Source organism: Dipodomys spectabilis, unplaced genomic scaffold (assembly GCF_019054845.1).
Source record: "Dipodomys spectabilis isolate Male_0828 unplaced genomic scaffold, ASM1905484v1 ptg000145l, whole genome shotgun sequence".
In the NCBI taxonomy this organism is placed as follows: Eukaryota; Metazoa; Chordata; class Mammalia; order Rodentia; family Heteromyidae; genus Dipodomys; species Dipodomys spectabilis.
The window spans coordinates 5,730,831-5,753,471 of NW_024870822.1; the positions used below are offsets into that span (position 1 = coordinate 5,730,831).

Sequence of the window (22,641 nt, forward strand, 5' to 3'; positions counted from 1 at the left end):
GAGCTCTATGTGGAGTCTTTGAGGAACCTCCATACTGCCTTCCAAAGTGGCTGAACAAGTTTACACTCCCACCAACAATGCGTAAGGTTCTCTTTTGGCCACAACTCCTCCAGCATCTGTTGTTATTACATTTCTTGATTATAGCCATTCTAACTGGGGTGAGGTGGTATCTCAATGTTGTTTTGATTTGCATTTCTTTTATGGCCAGAGAAGTTGAACATTTCTTCATGTGTCTATTGGCCATTCTTATTTCCTCTTCAGAGAAGTCTCTCTTTTAAGTCTTTAGCCCACTTATTATTGGGTGGTTGTTTCTTTGAGGATTTGTTGTTGGGAGATTTAATTTTTTGAATTCTAAGTATATTTTAGATATGAGGTCCTTGTCTGTTATATGGCTCATGAAAATCTTCTCCCAATCCGTGGGCTTTCTATTGGTTTTGCTAGCTATGTCCTACCAGCACAACTATGTTTATTTATCACAGCATTATTCATCAGAGCTAAGATATGGAACCAACCCAGATGCCCCTCAGTAGATGGATGAATGGATCAAGAAAATGTGATATATGTGTGTATGCATAGATATAGACAGACAGACAGACAGACAGACAGACAGACAGACAGACAGACAGACAGATGAATTCTATGCCTCCATCAGAAAGAATGACACGTCCCATTTGTTAGGAAATGGAAAGACTTGGGGGAAAAAATTACATTAAATGAAGTATGCCAGACCTAAAGAAACAGGTCCCATGGTTTCCCTTATTTGTAGTAACTACTATAAGTCTAGGATAATCTTGCCAGACAAGCAGAAAAGGTCAAAAGCTATGTACATATGACCATATAACATGATGCTAAGCAAAATGAACCCCAAGATGAGGACACAGAGTTTTTTTCTTTGTCTCAGTTGTTTTTACTGTACTTTCTTTTGTATGTTCTTCCCCCATGGTATAACCCCTATTGTCCCTGTATTTGATTCTGGTGCCCTAGGTCTTATATATACATTTTTCTAATTTGGGGAGGGGAAGGGAAATAACAAAATGCTGAAACAAGGATATAGGTTGACCCACTATGTAACAATGAGACATACAAGACACTGTGTTGAAATGAACTTTACAAGGGGGGGAGGGCCAAAGGGGGAGACCAGGGAAGTTGGAGAGGTAGAGAGGGAAAGGATGGGAGGGGAAAAACAGAGGGGGTAACAATGCTTGATAGGAAATGAACTCATTACCTTACTCATGTAACTGCAACCCCTCTGTACAGTATCTTTACAATAAAAAAAGAAAAAAAGAAAAGAAAACAAAGCTGGGCATGGGTGGCTCAGGCCTATTACCCTAGATACTAAGGAGACTGAGATCTGAGGATCAGATCAGTTTAAATCCAGCTATGTCAGCAAAGTCCATGAGACTCTCATCTCCAATTAACCACCAAAAACGCTAGGAAGGTGGCTCAGTGATAGAGCGCTTGCCTTGCATGCATGAGGCCCTGGGTTCGATTCCTCAGCACCACATAAGCAAAAAGAAAAAAGCCGGCAGTGGCGCTATGGCTTAAGTGGTAGAGCGCTAGCTAGCCTTGAGCTGAAGAGCTGAGGGACAGCGCCCAGGCCCAGAGTTCAGGCCCCACGACTGGACCCAAAAATAAAAAATAAATAACCACCAAAAACCTAGAAGAAAATATGTAGCTCCATTGGTAGAATACTAACCTTGAATTCAAGCTACAGGACTGGCACTTAATAAATAATCAGGAGTTGGTGGCACACACCTGTAATCCTAGCTACCTCAAGAGCGCCAGCTTAGGCAGGGAAAGTCCATGAGACTCTCATCTCCAATCAAATACCAAAAAGCCAAAAGTGGAGCTGTGCAGATAAGTGAAAAGCTGAGCAAAAAGCCCTTAGTTCAAGCCCCAGTACTGACACAAGTAAATACTTTTTAAAATTATTTTAAAGCTTAAAAAGTAAAAGCATTAGCTGGGTGCCAGTGGCTCATGCCTGTAATCCTAGCTACTCAGGAGGCTGAGATCTGAGGATCGAGGTTCAAAACAGCCCAGGCAGGAAAGTCCATGAAACTCTTATCTCCAATAAACCACCAGAAAACCAGCACTGTAGCTCAAGTGGTAGAGCACTCACCTTGAGCTGAATAGCTGAGGGACAGCACCAAGGCCCAGAGAGCTTCTGGTTAGTATGTAACTTCTTCAAACAAGAGAAACTAAAAGTAGGATTTTATTATGCGATCTAAATAAATTTGACAATTAAAAGCTTTTCATTCTTGAAAATACAGAGAACCATAGCACTGCTCTAGTCAAGGGTCTATAAGTAGAAGTTAAAGTCTAGATGATTAATAATATTAGACAATAAAAAGTGCCTATTCATTATTTCTCAATTACTTAAAGTGTATTTACAAAAAATAAAGCATGTCTTCTTAGAAATAAAAAGCAGGATACTCTAAATAACCTAGTATAAATAGTAAATAATTTTCACTTTCCATTGATTGAACCTACTATCTGAAGTGCCTATAAAACATTTATTTGAAAATAGTAAAGACTTGGGTATTTTCCAGTTGTATTGTTAGCAAAGCATCTAGAGAATGTGTTGACTATAACACAATCAGCATGTTAAATAACAAGCTTCATCTGACTTAGCAAAATGTTCCAACTTTTGGAACAGAAAATGATCTGCTGGACATTTCAAAGGTGCTAGAAATCACCCTACCATTACAATGCATTACATACATTACTTGTATTTTAACAAGTCTAGAAAAAGACAACTCTTACTAAAATAATAATTCACCTTTTTTAAAGCTATATAAAATTAGAAATGGTATACTGACAAATTGGCTAGAGATAAATACACTTGGAGCTCTCTCTTGAGGTAAATTTAAGATTAGCAAATAAGCCAGATATTGGTGGCTCATACCTGTAATCCTAGCTACTCAGGAGGCTGAGATACGAGGATCATGGTTCAAAGCCTGCCTGGGCAGGAAAGTCGTGAGACTCTCATCTACAATTAACCACCAGAAAACCCAGAAGCAGCACTGTGGCTCAAGTGCTACAGCACTTGCCTTGAGCTGAAGATCTCAGGGACAGCGCCCAAGCCCAGAGTTCAAGCCTCACGACCAACAAAAAATAAATAATAATAACAATAATAATTTGATCAGCTGAGTAGCAGTGGCTCATGCCTATAATCCTAACTACTCATGAGTCTGAGATCTGAAGATCAAGGTTCAAAGTCAACTCAGGCTGAAAAATGTGTGAGGCTCTTATCTCCAACTGACCACCAAAGAGCCTAAGTGAAGATGTGGCTCAAGTGGTAGAGTGCCAGCTTTGAACAAAAGAACTCAAGAGCAGTGCCCAAACTTTTGAGCTCAAGCCCTAATACTGGCAGAAATAATAATTTGACAAAATGTCCACTACTATTCTGTTGAGAAATAAATTTTGTAAGAAATTCAAATGAACACTTGCAAAGGGCTACTCTACTCTGAACAAATTTAACATTCCATTTTATGTTCCCCAGTGTCTTAACACTACAGAACTGAAAGAGAATTATGTGCTAATATGTACAGTAAGAATTCAGAGGCTAAAAAGCAGTTAAATGAAAGTGGTTGACACTCCCCCAAAACAAATAGAACTGTTTGTAAAAAGATAAAAAGATAAATATTTACAGCATGTATCTGATTATAGTATTTTCAGTTTTTCAAAAGCTTCATTAAGAATATTTTGAGACTTCCAGAGTTTAACTGGAAAACAATTTATACTTTCCAAATTCTGTTAAGATTCCACATGGTATCTTACAACAATGTTAAATTCAAAGAGTTTGGAACTTTTTGTTTGATTTTGTTTATGCGTTTTAGTTCATGAAGTATATATACTAGCGGTCTATCCCAGGATCAAGGTATAAAGGGCCTAAGCATGGTAGGCAAGCATTCTCAGTCCCACACCAGTGTATTTAAATACTTTTTAAGATATTTAATGAAATACTTTTAGAAATCTTCCTAAGATAGAAACTGTAAAAGTTCAATCAGCAGTCACAGGTATTTCATCAACTTAAAGTGGCCTTTTAACAATGGCTTCAGGAAACTTTAGTATAAAATCCAACAACAGGAAAAACAGAAATGAATACATTAAGAAAAAAACAAATTTTTTAAAAATACAAATGTGTCTTATTCTCTTGACAAATTTGAGGAAGTGGACAGGATAGAGATTTATATAAAGTTAAAGAAGAAAAATATATTGCTCAGAGACCTAAAGAGGAAAGAAAACAAGCAGCTTCTCAAAACAGTAACTCAGAGGAAGAACATAGAATTCTTAGAAATCTATTAGAACTCCTCCCGTTTCACTGTGACTTCCTCTAATAATTAACTTTTTTTTTTTTTTTGTCCGTCGTGGGGCCTGAACTCTGGGCCTGGGCACTGTCCCTCAGCTCTTCAGCTCAAGGCTAGCATTCTACCACTTGAGCCACAGAGCCATTTCTGGCTTTTTCTGCTGAGGAATCAAACCCAGGGCTTCATGCATGCAAGGCAAGCACTCTACCACTGAGCCACCTTCCCACCCCAACATGTGACCCACTGTTAGGCAGCTTATAATAAACTCTACTCTAAGACTTCAAACTGATCTTACAAAGGTAATATAAACTACTTTTTTCTTCTTCTGTATACCTCAGAAAAAAAACTTAGTTTTTTCATTGAATGTTATAAAAGCCACACTGCCAAAGCATGTTATTAAAATTACATATACCACTACTATAAAATGTTAAGAAAAATATGCTACTTCTAATGTATCTGGATGAGATACATTAGAACATATACAACATAGATACATATACAACATATAAGGTAGAGAGGCTGGGAATGTGGCTTAGTGGTAAAGTGCTTGCCCAGAATGCATGAAGCCCTGGGTTCAATTCCTTAGTACCACATAAACAGAAAAAGTCGGAAGTGGCACTGTGGCTCAAGTGGTAGAGTGCTAGCCTTGAGCATAGAGAGGCTCAAGGACAGTGCCTAGGCCCTGAGTTCAAGCTCCAGGACCAGCAAGAAAAATAAAAATAAAAAAGGTAGAAAAAAGATATTTTGAAAGTTTAACTCAGCTTGAAGTTATGTAAATAACTATACCTAAGATATTTTTAAGTTCAAAATTAAGGCCAGCATTTGGTTCCATGGACTAAAATAAGGAAAAATAGGCTTACTCAAGTGACTAGAAATGGCTGCAGAGTGGGTTTAGTTTACTGATTAAAAATCTGTTTTTAAATAACTAAAACTTTAAGGTCCAGAACTAACTTCATATCATTTTTTAATCAGGCATTTGCACATGAAGCTGTGTAGAATCTCAGATATGAAAATAATGATTACATATTAACTACACATAAATATGCCAGTTATTTCATTACAATGTTTATCACACTAACATTTCAAATGTAACTTATTTACATAACCTTGAAAACTAAAAACTACCATTAAACCATTATCATTACCTGGAAATAAACTGCTAAAATGGGTATACTTGTAAAATTTTAAAATACTTTTCTATGAAATCATGAAAAAGTATATACATCAGTCACACAAGAAAGGGATTAAATTTCAGTACAACAATCTTTAAAGCAATTACTATAAAATTATGAAGTGTTTCAGGCACAAGAACCAGTTAATTCAATTATTTTAGTGTACACATCATTACATGCTTACATTCAAAATACATTAACAACTTGACATACCAATTTAGTTCTTTTATAGAACATTTTTTTTTTTCTTGTAGGTCCTGGGGCTTGAACTCTGGGCCTGGGCGCTGTCCCTCAACTCTTCAGCTCAAGGGCCAGCACTCTACCACTTGAGCCACAGTGCCACTTCCGGTTTTCTGGTGGTTTATTGGAGGTAAGAGTCTCACCGACTTTCATGCCTGGGCTGGCTTTGAGCCACGATCCTCATATCTCAGCCTCCTGAGTAGTAGGATTACAGGCGTAAGCCACCAGCGCCCAGCCAGAATATCTTTTTTACTTTAAATAGCAGGAGAAAATTTTACTCTATGAACATTTCATAATTCACTGAACTGCAGCTTTTCCTTTTTTTTTTTTGCCATTCCTGAGACTTGAACTTGGGGCTTGGGCGCTGTCCCTCTTTGCTCAAGGCTAGCACTCTACCGGACAAGTCACAGCAACACTCTGGCTTTTTCTATGATTGACTGGAAGAGCCTCACAGACTTTCCTGCTTAGGCTGGCTCTGAACCACAATCCTCAAATCTCAGCCTCCTGAGAAGCTAAGATTACAGGCATAAACCAGTGGCGCTCAGCCAATTTTTTTTCACTGAAGTTGTAATAAACATTTTCATATAGCTTTTGTACTTTTTTTGGGGGGGAGAGAGGGTCCAGTCGTGGGGCCTGAACTCTGGGCCTAGGTGCTGTCCCTCACCTCTTCAGCTCAAGGCTAGCGCTCTTCTACTTGAGCCACAGCGCCACTTTCCGGCTTTTTTCTTTTTGCTTATGTGGTGCTGAGGAATCAAACCCAGGGCCTCAGGCATGCAAGGCAAGCGCTCTACCACTGAGCCACCTTCCAGCCCCAGCTTTTGTACATTTTTAATTTCTTTAGCATGGATTCCCAGAAAGGGGAATTGATAATGATAAATATTGCTGATTTTACTTCACAAATGCAGTACAGATTTTATTCAACAAATATTTTTCCAAATTTTTAAGTTTCAAAAAACAACCTAAGAGAAACAAGGATAGCAGATGGAAAATACTGACAATGGAATAAATTTAGAAATTAGATAATCAGTTTGTGGTGTAGGGGTGGGGGAAAGCAATACACAGATCAACAGCAGTTCCAAATACAGTTGTGGTTGAAAGTCTACAATTAGGCAGGGGACACTGATGGGAGTCAACCAAAGAAATAAACAATAAAACCAATGGGCAGCTTAATGGAAGTAATTTCACCACAATGATATGGACTACACTGGACAAATGATTTAGAAAAAACAATAGATGGAAATAATGGGGCCAGGGACTTGAAAGCCACCAAAAGATGGCTGCTTAAGATCCCAGACACTAGAGATGTTTTTAAAAAGACAACAACAACAAAAAGGGAAGAAAAAGAGCCAGGAGAAAGTGGGAATGTGAAGTTCTTAGAAAAACTGAAGATGCTGAAAAACCAATTCAGGTTGTAACCCAAATGGAGAACTGAATGGTTGATAAGCCATTTCTTTCCTTGAGAGTGGAGTGAAAGCACAAAGTATGCACCATACGCATTCAGTTCAGAGATAGGGAGTGGGAAATCTGGCACATCACCATGCCACTGACCCACACAGGAAACAGCCCTCTGCTAGAAGTGGAGGAGTTGGGAACAAAGCAGAGTTCTGAGAAGTCAAATGTGATTATGACACATTCACAAGCCCTGGATCACATAAATGCCAACTACTCAATAAAGAAAAGGTTCATAGGTAAAGAAGTACAGTTGTCTGTATTTGCCTTTTGTTCTGCCCAGTTCTGGGACTGAACTCCACCCGGGCACTTCTTTTTTTGCTCAAGGCTAGTACTCTAGCCACAGGGTCACTTCCACCTTTTTTGAGTAGTTTACTGAGTAGTTTATTGGAGATAAGAGTCTCACAGAGTTTCCTGCTGGGGCTGGCTTCAAACCGTGATCCTCAGATCTTAGCCTCTGGGTAGCTTCAGGATTACAGGCATGAGCCACCAGCACCTGGCTTCACTACTTTTATAATATATTTGATTTCTCAATGTCTATCATGCATCTTAGGGGATATAAACCTATAGACTAGACAGAAAAGGAGCAGCAGTCTGCTTCTATTACAAACTTCACCTTCAATTCCTACATGTTTTTTGGAAGCAGAATGAAAGCTAAAAAGAGTAAAAGTGCTTCCTTTTAGTGAAACCTCTATTGGGTGCTGTGTAAGCCTGGTTAAATTGGCCTTCTAAAACTATCACTTAAGACATTATGCAAAAAGTAAATGTCACAAATGGTTAAAGGTAAATGAGAGTCTTGAGATGATCCTTGAAGTTTATTACAGTAGTCTACACCAGCAGATACCTGCATTACTTTCATTACTAAAAATGTGTCGCACACATTAAGTTGACATTTTTAATTAAAACCCCTTTTATTTGTTGGTTTTGGGGGTTTTTTTGGGGGGGGGTGTTGTTTCAGGGGGGTTGCCAGTCCTGGAGCTTGAACTCAGGGCCTGGGCACTGTTCCTGAGCCTGTCTCTGCTCAAGATTAGCACTCTACCTACCATTTGAGCCACAGCATCACTTCAGGCTTTTGCTGTTTATGTGGTACTAAGGAATGGAACTCAGGGCTTCATGAATGCTAGGCAAGCACTCTACCACTAAGCCACAATCCCAGCCCTTAAAACCCCTTTATGCAACTAAAGATAATTACTAATAATAAGTTGTAGAAATTTTCTATGTGTACCACAAACCAGTTGCCAGTAGCTCATGCTTGTAATCCTAGCTACTCAGAAAGCTTAGCTCTGAGGATCATGGCTCAACCCAGTCTGAAAAGTCGGAGAGATTCTTATTATTATTTTTTGGTCCGGTCATGGGGCCTGAACTCTGGGCCTGGGCGCTGTCCCTCAGCTCTTCAGCTCAAGGCTAGCGCTCTACCACTTGAGCTACAGCGACACTTCTGGCTTTTTTCTTTTTGCGTATGTGGTGCTGAGGAATCGAACCCAGGGCCTCAGGCATGCAAGGCAAGCGCTCTACCACTGAGGCACCTTCCCAGCTCCCTCGGAGAGATTCTTATCTCCAACTAACCAGCTAAATGCCAGACTAGAAGCATGACTCAAGTGGTAGTGCCAGCTGTGAGCTGGAAGGGAGTGGAGGGAGAAAACATGGGAACAATAGAACTGCATTATTAATCATACCTGGGAGACATGATTTAAATTAACATATAATGCTCCTATATGGTAAATGGACTATCAAACTGATTAACTTTGGTGAAGTTTGTCACAAAAATAAATTGATAAAATTGCTGCTCATATTTGTAAATGATTTTTTGACACTACACAGAGAGCAGGAGCTCAGAAGGCAGAGATACGAAGAGTACTTGAGCTCAGGAGTTAGGAAACCAGCCTAGGCAATATAGTGACATCCCAACTGGACAGAGGGGAAACACAAAAAGGAACAATGGAAAATATGTAACCTCAAGGTGATGTGCTGGGCAACGGTGGCTCACGCCTGTCTACTCAGGAGGCTGAGATCTGAGGATCACAGTTCAAAGCCAGTCCAGGGAAGGAAAGTCTGTGAGGCTCTTATCTCCAATAAACTACTAGAAAACGAAGTGGAGCTGTGGCTCAGGTGATAGAGCACTCACCTTGAGCTGAAGAGCACAGGGACAGCACCCAAGCCCACCAAAACATAAAATAATGGGGAGTGGGGGTGCGTGTATGTTCCAGTCTCAAGGCCTGAACTTGGGGTCTTGGGATAGTCAATGGCTTTTTTTATGCTCAAGGCTAGGGCTCTACCTACTCGGCCATAGCTCCACTTCCAGCTTTTTGTTGGTTCACTGAAGGTAAGAGAATCTCATGGACTTTTCCTGCCCAGGCTGACTTCAAACTGCAAAACTCCGATTCACTCTCCAGAATAGCTAGGATTACAGACATTTTCTTTTTCTAAAACTGGGTCTCCCTATACAGCCCAGCCCAGCCTTGAATTTGAGTTCCTCCCATCTTAGCCTCCCAAATACTGGGATTACATGTGTATACTACATGATTGGCTTAATTATTTCCTATGAAAATGCTATGCTTACATCATTTTTTCTTAGGTGGTTTTGCAACATTACATATACATACATTGGTAGAGGATGAAACAAGTCTACCAGCAAAGAATATGTAAAGGTAAAATGAACTTGGAAATCTAGTCTTTTTAAAAAGGGCGTATTTTTCAGCTGGAGTGGGTGTAGCTCAGTGGGAAAATGTATGCTTATCATGTATAAGGCCCTCTTCTCTCAAAATAGATGTTTTTCTCAGAAGCAAATAGTGTGATAGATATCAGAAGTCCGAGTTTTAATGAATAATTTGAGAAGCTGTGGGGATGCCCACCTGTAAGCTCAAGGAGGATCTGAAGTTTGAGACCACACTTGACTACATAGTAAGACCCCCTATCCCTAAAGAGAAAGAGAAGAAGGGAGGGAAGAAGGAAAGGAGGTAGGGAGGGAAGAGGGAGGGAGGCAGTGGGGAAGGGAGGGAAAGAGGAAGCTATAACCTAGATTCAATATTACATGTATCTAAGTTTTAAAGATGTCCAAAAACAAAGTGTGAATTCTGTATGTCAAACTCACTTCATAGTAATATTCTCTATGCTCTTTAGACTTCTGATTTCAGGTTAGGTCTGTAATAAATTTTCTTAAGTACATGGAAAGTTTATCTGACCTACAAACTACATTTTTAAAAAAAGTCTGCTAAGAGAAACATGCTTTGTGGGGGGGACAGTCGTACTGTGGAGAAGGGGTTCATGAGGATGAAAGAGGATGAACAAGGTGAAAGTAGATGGTCTGCATGTGCAATAGGACAATGAAACCTGGTCAAACTGTTCTAGAAAGAGGGTAAGGGAGCCGGGTGCTGGTGACTCACACCTGTAATCCTAGCTACTCAGGAGGCTGAGATCTGAGGATCGCAGTTCAAAGCCAACCTGGGCAGGAAGTCCATGAGACTCTTATCTCCAATAAAACACTAGAAAACCGGAAGTGGCGCTGTGGCTTAAACAGTAGGGTGCTTGCCTTGAGCTGAAGAGCTGAGGGACAGTGCTCAGGCCCAGAGTTCAAGCCCCATGACCGACCAAAAAAAAAGGGTAAGGGAGAGTGATTGATGGGGTTAGATGAGGTAAGACTGGAATATATTATAAATATGGTGGAAATATCACAATGAAATCTGTCCCTACATAACTAATGCAAAATAATAAGGAAAAACATTTTTAATCTTTTAGATTGAAAAAATTAAAGATACAAAGAGAAAGGAAGGAAAGAGAGGAATTTAAAAATGGCAGTCAAAGGGTGGCTGGAGTCATGGCTCTAGAGGTAGAACATCTGCCTAGCCAGGTGCAAGGCACTCAGATAAAGATGTTACCCCTCAAGACACGCCATTAGCAGGCCTCAGCAGATTATTCTCAAACTTCCTTCAACTACTAAAATTCCTTGCTAACTATGTATACACACACACACACAACTATATATATAACTATAATTATAAGTCTAAAACAGAGTTCACTCGGTCTCCACTTAGACTCTTAAGTCAATAGATTTTGTTCTATCAAATCCAATTACACCCAACTCTTCCCCCTCTAGTTCCCAATTTTCCTATCTTACAGAAGTGAAAATTTTCACTTTTAGAAAATTAGAAAAATTTAGTTCAAAGTAACAAATTACATTTAAGATTTAAAAAAAGATACTGTCCTTTTTTCCTTTCAAAGACTTCTTGTTTGAAAAAAGATTTCTAAAGTACTGAAATTGACATTATTTATAGAAGACGAAGTAAACCTACTTAGTGTCTAAATAAGAACCAACCTAAGATATAATATTGTCAATACTCATCCTTTTTTTTTTGGTCATGGGGCCTGAACTCTGGGCCTGAGCACTGTCCAGTATCTCTTCAGCTCAAGTTTAGCCCTCTACCACTTGAGCCACAGTGCCACTTCCGGCTTTTTATGCTTATATGGTGCTGAGGAAATGGAACCCAGGGCCTCATGCATACAAGGCAAGCACTCTACCACTGAGCAACTTTCCCAGACACCCCCCCCCCCCATCCATTTCTTTTAATGCCACACAAGGAAGAAGAGCAGAAGATCTAGAACTGGAACTTAACAGTGGTGTGGTGTCTCAGTATTTAGGCAATGTGTTGTTTCCTTTATTTAGTGACATATGGCCCCAAGTTATCAACTGAGCCCATAAGTTGACCACATAATGCTTGATCCTAAAAATATCACCAAGTCAAATTTCTGCTCTAAATACATACACACACACACATTCATATCCTTACTCAAGTCACATTAAGTGATTAAAGGTACTAGAGAAGAATATGTCTTTTAAGCAGCTACATTCAAGACAAGTAAAACACTTAACATACTTTTACTTATATATTTATTATAAACAAAAGCTGCCAATGATAAAGCTTTCAGTAAAAGCTGTTCTCAAAGTTCCCTCAGAGAGAAGTAATACTGATAAGATTCATCTATTTTAATGGAATTCCAACAGTTCGTCTTCAGAAATACTTTGCATACCACAATGGTCATCTCAACATTTTCGACAAGAGTATCACGGACTTTCCTGCCTGGGCTGGCTTTGAACCATGATCCTCAGATCTCAGCCTCCTGAGTAGCTAGGATTACAGGCATGAGTCACCGGCACATGGCACACAAAAGGATATTCTAAATATGGAGAGTTTCAATGTTCCTTATAACATCATTAAATTTAAATATTGCCAAGATATCTTTTCATATCCAAACTCTGGTGACGATGCAATGGAAAGTACATTTTCATGCAAGACAATCTGCTCTACCTTACCGTCATGCTGGATGACCTGCTGCAATGACAACAGCACTTAATAAGCTAACTCTTCCTATCAAAAATGTCAAAAGCAGTAAGTCATCTTAACATTCAGGTGAAAAAGAAGTATTCCACTTAAATGAATATGAATCAGATTTGGGAAACATTAATTCCACATCAGGAAGTTTACATTTTTCCTTTCCTCTTTTCATAAGCCTTCAGTATTCATGTATCAAATACGTAAAAATAGAAGTTCCACCATCAAGTTCCTTTGACAGCTAGCTGTTGCTTTCTGAAGTTTCAAAAATCACCTTCAGCCCAGCCCCAGTGGCTCATACCTGTAATCTTAGCTACTCAGGGAGCTGAGATCTGAGGACTGAGCGTGGAAGCCAGCTAGGGCAGGAAAGTCAATGAGACTTACCTCCACGTAAATACCAAAAAAAAACAGAAGTGCCATGCCTCAGTTGGTAGAGTACTAGTCTTGAGCAAAAAGAAGCTCAGAGACAGTGCTCTGGCCCTCAGTTCAAGCTAGCACGTGCTCTCTGCGTGCTAGCACTTGCTTGTTCGCTCTGTCACACACACACACACACACACACACACACACAGAAACACCTTCAATCCTAGAATGAAATAAATACCTATTTGTGTCAAAGCCATACTTGCCACAGCAATATCTTGTTAATCTGAACTTTTTTGTGGCATTCCATGAAAGAACTTCCAAAAGATTCAAACAGTATGACCTATAGCTTCTTTTCTAGCATGTTTACCAGAATTATCTCATAGAAACCATCCCCTTTAATGTGACTCTAAAAACCTCATGTCCAGAAGCCAGTGACTGGTTCATAAACAAGATAATGACTAGTTCAATGGAAAAAGGGCTATGACAATAAGCTGTCTCACCATGTTATGATCTGCTTGCCTAATATGTATGTTTAGCTACAGTAGTCAGCAATGTCCAAATATAAATTTGAAACATTTAATGGCCAGTTCTGTTCTAGGCATCAAGCTCATCTTACCTGTTCAAAACATAGGTTTTTAATCTATGGGTTTCCACAAATACAGTCTTTTTTAGAAAATGTACTCCCTAGAGTGGAGATGAGGACCAAAGAAATTTTTATGTTCCCCAAAATTAAAAAATAGTCAAAAAATATCAAGTTATTTCTGCACATCTCTACTTTTACAAATTGAAATCAAAATACTGCAGAAAATAAACACTGCACTAGATAAGCATTATATATCACAAGAGTATCCTATACTTTATTAATACAGCCATACATATACCAAAAAATATATATGTGTACATATCTTGTTGATTTAAAAATAAACTGGACTGGCTGGTTCAATTTCAATCGTTGGTAAGAGGGTTGAAGGCACTAAAGAATCAATAAAACTGGAAACAATTTTTTAAAAGGTCAATCATATTTTGTTTGCCTAAAATACGAAGCTTAATCATGACCTATCTATCTAAACTTATCGTTGCTCATTGTATAAAATTAGCACCGCACTTGCAAACATAAGCAGAATCTAGACTTATCAAACATATGGCGAGACATGCCCGTGCTTCTGAAATATTAAAATGTGAATGGAGGCTTCCTGTGAATGAAGTTTTGGTAAACAAAACCTCATCGATCCTGCTAAAAGGTATTCGTTTTAAAAAAATAATAATACTACGACTAGTAATAACTCTGATCAGACATTTTCAAAGCATCCAGCAAACTAAAACCTTGAAATTAACTGAACTGGTTTGAAAACAAGTTACTTCCACTCCCCAAAGCTAGATCTCAACTCGAAAACAGAAAAAGAGAAGAAACATCCAGCTCATCTCCCAAGCACTGGCTGGCTTAACCAAAGCTAACTTTTCCCTCCCTGTCTCTGGACAAGAGAACCAAGCCGGACCATTGCTGCTCCCGCCGCCGCTGCCGCCGACCAGAAGCTCCCCTCGGCGCAGCGAGCTGACAGGTGGAATGAAAATAAATTCCCCAGCAGGCCTGCAAAGAGGCCGGTTGTGACAACACGGTTCAAGGACTGAACGTGTTGTGACTCCTCTGTCATCGGTCCAAGGTAATTTTTACGCACACACCCTTTGGCGCAAATCCTCCAGCCCAGATAACACTGAGGAAACAACAGGCTTCCCCGAGAGCCCACGTACCATGTTAACAGGGCCGTCTGCCCCCCGACGGGAACACAGACATTCTCCTCCCAAGTCCCTTCTTCTGCGCGTTCTCCCGGGGCGGCGGAGGGAAAGCGGGATCCAGCCGACCGCCGCGGCCGCCGCCGCCACCAGCAGCACCAGCACCACCACCGTAACGCGAGAAGCCCGGCAACAGCCCCGCCGCGCGGCCGCCACGCCTTTCCTCTCGCCGCCGCTGGGGACGCGGAGCCTCGGATCACATTTCTCCTCCCCAACAATCACACGCACGCACGTCCCCGGAGTTGACACCCTCCAAACCCGCCGCTCCGCGCCGCTGCTGACGGGGGCCCCCACGGAGCCCCGAGGCGCGGGCCGACTCCGGGCGCGGCGCCCCCCAGGGCGTGCCGGGCGGCGTGTTTGTGTTGGTTCCCCTTCATCAAAGGCAAAGAGGTCTCCGTAGTGACGGCCTAGGGCGGCGGGGGGGGGGGGGGGGGGGGGGGGGAGCCTGAGGGCCGCCCCACCACCACCTCACACCACACACCACCACCCGCACACACCCGGTGGGACTAAACAAAACTTCGGTTGCCGGGAAGAGGCCTTGCGCAACCTTGGCGGGGGAGGGAGGCCGGCACCGCCGCGCCAGGGCTGGGCCAAGGCGGCTTCCCGGAGGCTGCGCCACCGCGCACGGGAAGCACGCGCGGCTACCCCGCGGCCCTCGGGCCTCGGCGCGGCGCGGGCCTCGCGGGAGCCGCCCGGGCCCCGACACAGACACACAGGGGAACTAAAGCGGAAAAGAATTACACGGCGACGCCGGGGATGCGGAGGAGGGTCCGGGCCCCCGCTCCGGGCAGCCCAGTCTGGGCCCGCGAACCCGCGACCTGGGCCGAGCCCTCCTCCCGCCGCCCCACACCCGGATGGCGGTGCCCCCCGCCCGACTCTCTTACCTTCCTAGAGGCCCGCGCTCTCCACTCGTCGGGCGGCCGCAGCCCTGAGCATGTCCGGGGCGGATCGCGGGGCCGTGCCGGAGACAGGGAGCCAGGCGCTTCAGCAGGCGGCACCACCCAACCCGGGCTCAGCCCCTCTCTGTGGCCGCTGCCATCTTGCCCTGGCGGCTGAGAGGAAACAGCGAAACACCCTCCCCCGACTGCTGCTGCTACTGCTCTGGCTGCCGGACGCCGGGCCTGTCTGCCTCATCTTCCTTCCCGAGGCTCTGGGGTGGGGACCGCTTGACTCCGGGGGCCGGGAATGGGGGCGGGAGTGCCAGGCCGCCCGGCCGGCCTCCGCACTGGGGCCTACGGGCGGCGCGGGACGCGGGCCCCGCAGCCGTTGGGGCCCATTCCTAATCCGCTGGGGGCGGAGAGGGGAGGGAAAGGGAAGACAGCCGGAGAGCCGGCGACGCCGGGGCCGCGCGGCTAGGGGGTCTCAGGGCGCCGCGCTGCCGGCTGTCGTCACCCAGGCAGCTGCCGCCGGCCGCCCCAATCTCGGGCCCCTCCTCCGCGCCCGCCGGCCTGGGCCTCGGCCGCCGCCTCCGCAGCGCCACCGCCCGCCCGGCCGCGCAGCGCGCCGAGCCTCGGCGGCCCCGCTCCGCTCCGGCCGCGCCGCCTCGGCGAAGCCCCACCCCGGGGTCCGCCCGCAGCCGCGCCCCGGACTTGACGCTCACGGCCTGCCCGGCGGGCGGCCGGGCGGTGGTGGGTGCGGATCCCACCCGGGGGAATCACCGCGTCCCTCCCGGGAAAACGACATCCGTCAGCACCCCGTGGCTCAGCGGAACCTCACTCGAGGAGGCCCACTCGGAAAAGAAAAAAAGAAATTGAGAAGCTCTAGCACCCCCGAAACAGGATGACAATACGGAAGCAGATTTGACAGGCCTTTTTAGATCCCTCAGTAAACAATAATAATTAATAATAATGATGCTCCTCCCCCACTCCTTTAGGATCGGCAACTTGGCAAGGTTTTGTTATGGTTGAAGGGCAAAGGAAAGGGGCAATTGCTTGATCAAATGAACCATCTTATCCTAAAATCATCCCAAAACGGTGGTCAGCGCCCGTTAAAGAAAGCAGAACGATCCCCGTGAGAAATGTCCCCACGCGCACCTCCGTAACCCCAAACCCACCTCTGCGTGGATCGCTCTCCATCAAGTTAGTTCGGCCCTCAAAGGCTAGTTTCCTCGCTCCTGGAGACTAGGAAATCAACAGAATGGCCCATTTCAGCCCACGTAAGCATAGAACCGTAGAATTTGAGATGAAAGAACCTTGATGGACTTTGCTCTAAACACCTACCCTAAGGCAGGAGTTCAGAGAAGTTTAGCGCTGTGACCAAAGCTAGGGAACGAAGGCTTCCTCTCCACTCCCTCTCTCTCTCCGCCACTTCCTAGGAAGCAACTGACTCTCCAAGCCATGCACCCTGCCGCAAACCTGTTTTGGGTTAGCTGGGCTACTTTTGTTCTGAACTGATGTCTTTCTAAGCTTTTGACAACCCCAAGCACCCTCCTCTCAGGAATTGGAAGTGCCCTCCTGCTGCCTTCTTAATCTTCACAAGATAATTGAGTTTACCTCAAATGTACTCATCTCCAGACATTTTCTATTGCAGCATCTGGGCCAGGGCAAAGGGAGTGGTAACTTGTTGTCCAGAGAGTTCCCACCCTTTCAGAATCTGACGCTTTTCAAACTGAAGAAGGAAAAAAAAAAAAAGCCTGTTTGGGGGTAAATCTTTGAAAAGCCAAAAAGTTTGACTATGCCCTGAAGCTGATTTTCAATGAAGGTGTTTTCTTCCAGGTAGGAAAGATAACCAGTTGAGAAATCAAATAATGACTTTTTCAAGAGACAGCATCATAGCAGCCGTTGCTATTTAGGATTTAGTTGCTTTTTGAGTTAAAAAAAAAAAAAAAAAAGGAGAATCAAAGAATAAAATTATTACTCAAAAAAGTTACAACAAAAAAGTCTATTATGGGCTGGGGAGGTGGCTCAGTGGTAGAGTGCTTGCCTTGCATGCGTGAGGCCCTGGGTTCAATTCCTTAGCACCACATAAGCAGAAAAAGCAGGAAGTGGCACTGTGGCCCAAATGGTAGAGTGCTAGCCTTGAGCTGAAGAGCTGAGGGACAGCACCAAGGCCCAGAGTTCAGGCCCCACAACCGACAAAAAAAAAGAAAGAAAAAGGAAAAAAAAAGTCTATTATGCCAGGCACTGGTGGCTCAGGCTTGTAATCCTAGCTACTCAGGAGGCAGAGATCTGAGGATCACAGTCCAAAGCCAGCCCTGGCAGGAAAGTCCGAGAGACTCTTATTTCCAATTCACCACCAGAAAACTAGAAATGGTGCTGTGGCTCAAGCGGTAGAGAACTCACCTTGAGCTGAAGAGCTGAGGGACAGCACCCAGTCCCAGAGTTCAAGCCCCATGACCGACCCAAAAGTATGAAACAGGGAAAATGTTCCACTAGAACTTAGCATTTTAGATTTTCTGCAAACATTGCTTATACCTTCTAATGGATGGCTTCTATCTTTCATATTTGTGGCATTGCTACATTTATAAAAAACTTGAAAGGAAGTAAAGATGCTTATTTTTCCCCTTTCTACTACTATACATTACAATGCTCCCTTCACTATAAATTCTAGGAGGGTAGTCTTCCATTTTTATTTTTAGAAGTTACATTGCTTGGGGCTGGAAAGGTGGCTCAGTAGTAGAGTGCTTGCCTTGCATGCATGAGGCCCTGGGTTCAATTCCTCAGCACCACATAAGCAAAAAGAAAAAAGCCGGAAGTGGCGCTGTGGCTCAAGTGGTAGAGCGCTAGCCTTGAGCTGAAGAGCTGAGGAACAGCGCCCAGGCCCAGAGTTCAGGCCCCAGGACCAGACCCAAAAAATAAATAAAAAGTTACATTGCTTGTAGCCAAAAAATAGTGCATACATTCTTAGTAAGTGGACTCTTTTTTCTTTTTTTCTTTTTTTTTTTTTGAACTCTGGACCTGGGCTGTCCCTCAGCTCTTCAGCTGAAGGCAAGTGCTCTACCACTTGAGCCACAGCACCACTTTCGGTTTTCTGGTGGTTAATTGGAGATAAGAGTCTCACGGACTTTCCTGCCCAGCCTGGTTTTGAACCTCAATCCTCAGATGTCACCTTCCTGAGTAACTAGGAAAGCCAGCACCTGGCTTTTCTTTTTTTTTTTTTTCTGCCAGTCCTGGAGCTTGAACTCAGGGCCTGGGCACCACTGTCCCTGAGCTTCTTTTGCTCAAGACTAGCACTCTACCACTTGAGCCACAGCACCACTTCCAGTTTTTTCTGATAATGTGGTACTGAGGAATCAAATCCAGGGCTTCATGCATGCTAGGCAAGCACTCTATCACAAAGCCACATTCCCAACCCTCTCCTCCATGTTAAACTATTGTTTCCTAAGCTCTTCACCGCTACTCTCTTCCTTTACAACTCCATTCTGAATATAAGCATCCAAATAACTTTTAATACATAGTATGTACTATATCTTTATTATGTTTTTAATTAATGAAACTTTTACTTTTTATTTTTTATTATAAAGATGATGTACAGAGAGGTTACAGGTCAGGTAATGAGTGCACTTCTTTTCCAACAATGTCACCCCCTCCCTCTCCCAGTTTTTTCCTCCTGTACCCTCTCACAAGTTGTAATAATTCATTTTCAACATAGTGTCTAGTGAGTACCACTGCTACATTTGTCCACCCTCCCTGTGGCTCCCCTTACTCTGCCAAAGATAGATAAATGGACAAACAAGACAAAAAAGAAAAAAGAAAAACAACAAAGAAAAAAAACCTTGTTTCCATTTCCAAATGACTTCAAAACCCTGCTCAACATGGTGAAATCCTGTCTCAAACAATCATTTAAATATTCACCAGCCCTTGTGCTACATTCTGAGAAGATAATGGGGGAAAAATAGGCCTATACTCTCTGGAGATACATCTGATGGACATTTAGTTACACTGCTGAAGAAGGAAGAAGTAGAGGAAGAGGAAGAGGAGGAGAACAATGATAAATGAATAAAAGAGTAAGATCTAATGCAATGGAAAATAGGGAATCTATAGAAAGCCTGGCTCACTCCTCATCCTCAGAACTTAATTAATTCACTTACTTAGGGAGGAAATTTTCAACTTCCCAAAGTCAAATTCCCATTGCTTTAATAGCATTTACCCAGTTGTAATTTTACTTTCATTTTGTGGTGATTTGATTAACATCTACCTCTACCACTAATCCGAAAGCACCACAAAAGTAGAGAGCATTCTTTTTTTTTTTTAATCCTCTATTCAGGGGCTGAATGAATGAAGGATGAGTGAAAGATTCGGTATGAAAAATGTATAGGAATGAGCTCAAACAGATAAGAGAACTGAACAGACAGATGAGTTAAATATGGGATAATGGTGGCTCACCAGCTGTAATCTTAGCTACCCAACAGGCAGAGAATCAAGATTCAAAGCCAGTCCCTGCAGACACAAAGCTGGAAGTGAAGACAAAAAGCAGAAAGTGAAAGTATGGCTCAAGTGGTAGAACACCAGCCTTGAGTGGAAAATACCCAGGCAAGAACACAAGGCCCTGAGTTCAAGCGTGGATTTCAATCAGCAGGAGAGAGAAAAAGAGAACTGAAGCAGGGAAAAAAAGAAAAAAAAAAAAAATATATATATATATATATATATATATATATACATATGCAAACACCATACAAGAAAAAAAGGCAATGGAGAATAGAAACTTTGAGGCCCTGAGACAGCTGTTAATGAGGATGAGACAAGTCAAAGCAGTGGAGTGAAGAATGACAGGATGGGACTGAAATGTAAGCTCTTGTCCTATGGCTCAGGAAGCTAGGGAAGGCTTTAAGGAAGGGCCAACTTCCTTTGGTTGAGAAAACCATGAGTAAAATTTATTTCCTTGGCTTTTATTTTTCTGTCTTATTCAAATTTTCCTTCCAGCAATGGCTAACCTCCTTCAGAGTGAAAGCAAAAAACCACAGAGTGAGTCACCTAAAGCAGTATGTAAGACCCTCATTATTTTCTCCCTCCTTGCTCCTGCCATGTTCACCCAGTCACATTCCTCCTTAGGCGCCTGAGTAACTCTACTTCCTTCCGCAGCCTTACTCTCAACAGGACTACTATCATCTTAGGTGTTATGAATATATATACATTTTTTTTATTAGATCTAAACAGTTATACAAAGGAGTTTTAATTCAACGTCAACTGAAGTACAATGCGTTTTGATATGATATATATTTTCTGTCTCCGTTGTCCCAAAGAATTTTTTCTTTTCTTTCTTTTTTTTTTTTTCTTTTTGCCAGTCCTGGGGCCTGAACCCTGGGCCTGGACGCAATCCCTCACAATTCAGCTCAAGGTTAGTGCTCTACCACTTGAGCCACAGCACCACTTCCTGCTTTTTCTGCTTATGTGGTGCTGAGAAATTGAACTCAGGGCCTCATGCATGCAAGGCAAGCGCTCTACCACTGAGCCACTTTCCCAGGCCTTCAAAGAATTTTTGCCTGACATTTGTGGAAGCAAAAGTTCTCTATAAACCCCAGCCACAAGCAAGTCACCATTGTTTGAGATCACTCACATGTAAAGTCTCAATCCCTGAGCACTCCTCTCTCCCCCACACCTACTCTGTCCAGGGGAGGCCACTCACCCTGAGTTCATATCTGTACTGTTCTGCACACTGATGTCAGTATAGAGAAATGGTCCTCCATAGCCTTAAGATTATACTGATGCTTCTGGCCAAAGCATTGCAGTTTCCAGAAAAACCTTGGAACTGTGTCAAAGCCTGAGTCACCAACCCATACTCATCATTCTCAAGGAAGTTGAGGACTGAAGGAGGTAGGGGCTCCATTTTTCTCCCTGTAGATCTTAGGTATTATTTCTTGCCATTGAGGTACAATGGAGTTCAAATCAGGCAGAAAAAGTTCACTAGTGGGCTTCTGGCTTCCTTATGCAAATAAACCCCCTCCTCTGGAGAGCCAGTTTGTATATCTGAGGCTAAGGAACAAGGGGGAAAAAATCATGCAAAAGGGAGCAGATCCTACCCACATTTACATCATGTTCTTGCCTGCTGCAAAAACTGCAAAGATTAACTCTTTGCCGCCCAGAAATCTGCTTCTCTTCCTTAAAACACACACACACACACACACACACACACACACACACACACACACACACACACACACACACACACACACACACACACAAAGGACTGGGAATGTGGCTTAGTGATAGCATGCTTGTCTAGCACGCATGAAGCCCTGGGTTTGATTCCTCAGTACCACATAAACAGAAAAAGCCAGAAGTAGAGTTGTGGCTCAAGTGGTATAGTACGAGGCTTGAGCAAAAGGAGCTCAGGGATAGTGCCCAGTGAAATTCAGTAGTTCAAGCTCTAGGACTGGCCAACCCCCTCTACCCCCCCCAAAAAAAAACTATACTAATTAATACAGATAAAAATAGTAATAGAGGCTGGGAAGGTGGCTCAGTGGTAGAGCGCTTGCCTTGCATGCATGAAGCCCTGGGTTCGATTCCTCAGCACCACTTAAGCAGAAAGAAAAAAGCTGGAAGTGGCCCTGTGGCCCAAGTGGTAGAGCACTAGCCTTGAGCTGAAGAGCTGAGGGACAGCGCCCAGGCCCAGAGTTCAGGCCCCACGACCGAATCCAATAATAATAATAATAATAATAGTCCACAGTTTCAAAAATCTCAATTTAGCAGGTTTTTAGGAGATGGAGTCTCATCAACTTTTTGCCCTGGCTGACCTTGAACTGTAATCCTCCAGTTCTCTGCCTCCAAGCTACCATGCATATGAGGCCTCCAACATGGTTTTTTATTAAGCATCCCAGTTCTTTTTTTTTTTTTTTTTTTTTTTGAGTCCAGTCATGGGGCCTGAACTCTGGGCCTGGGCGCTATCCCTCAGCTCTTCAGCTCAAGGCTAGCGCTCTACCACTTGAGCCACAGTTCCACTTCCGGCTTTTTTCTCTTTGCTTATGTGGTGCTGAGGAATCAAACCCAGGGCCTCAGGCATGCAAGGCAAGCGCTCTACCACTGAGCCATCTTCCCAGCCCAACACCCCAGT

General features: G+C 43.2%; 1 protein-coding gene across 5 annotated transcripts in view; it reads right to left on the reverse strand.

The window, feature by feature from the left end:
* Hipk3 (homeodomain interacting protein kinase 3) overlaps positions 1-16,057 on the reverse strand; it is a 90,405-nt gene extending 74,348 nt beyond the window's left edge. For all 5 annotated transcript variants that reach the window (XM_042691697.1, XM_042691695.1, XM_042691696.1 and 2 more), the window contains exon 1: positions 15,537-16,057. The gene's annotated coding sequence lies outside the window, so the exon portion shown is untranslated. The remainder of the gene's footprint in view (positions 1-15,536) is intronic.
* Between the last annotated feature and the right edge of the window lie 6,584 nt (positions 16,058-22,641).